The sequence below is a fragment of the Chrysochloris asiatica genome, unplaced genomic scaffold (genome assembly GCF_000296735.1).
Source record: "Chrysochloris asiatica unplaced genomic scaffold, ChrAsi1.0 scaffold00038, whole genome shotgun sequence".
In the NCBI taxonomy this organism is placed as follows: domain Eukaryota; kingdom Metazoa; phylum Chordata; class Mammalia; order Afrosoricida; family Chrysochloridae; genus Chrysochloris; species Chrysochloris asiatica.
The window spans coordinates 3,938,852-3,939,522 of record NW_006408556.1 but is presented as its reverse complement, the minus strand read 5'-3'; positions in this window follow the sequence as shown (position 1 = coordinate 3,939,522).

Below are 671 nucleotides of genomic sequence, written 5' to 3'. Positions count from 1 at the left end.
GACAGAGCAGTTGCGGGTTCTAGGCCCATGGACAGAGAAAGGTTGTGTGTCTGCTGGCAGGAGGCTGGCTGGCAGAATGTGCCCTTTTGAGTATTGAAATTAATATCTATTTTTGGTTTTGTAAGTATACATCAAATATTTTTGCTTTGTTCATTTGTGAAATATAAGATGTAGATGGGGAACCACAGGGAGGAAGCAGTATAACTGTTGTTGCAGGGAAGGGAATATAATTATTGAGATGAAACAAAGTGTATAATTTGTTGAATTACACACTTTGTTGAATTATATACAAGCTGATGATCTTGTCTGTTAACCTTCACTCAATTCATAATAAGTTAAAAATTAAAAAAAAGCTCTAAGAAATTTTCTTCTGACTTGAGTGACCATTGTAAATATATATAAAACACAGTTGATCAGAGCAACATGAGTATTACAGTTTTAATAAATATTGAACACAAATACTAAAAAATACACTGGAAAGTTCTCTCTTAATGAACAGATGGGTTTTTCCCTCTAGTCAGTTCATGCATTGGTAGTTGAATATTCCTAATTTGCAAGAATGATCCCACTCCTCTGACAGCTTGTATTACTGGGATCTATAACTGAATTTGAAAGAGGAAGGGAACGGCACAAGGGACAGATAGCAGACCTGAGTCAAAATAATTCATATC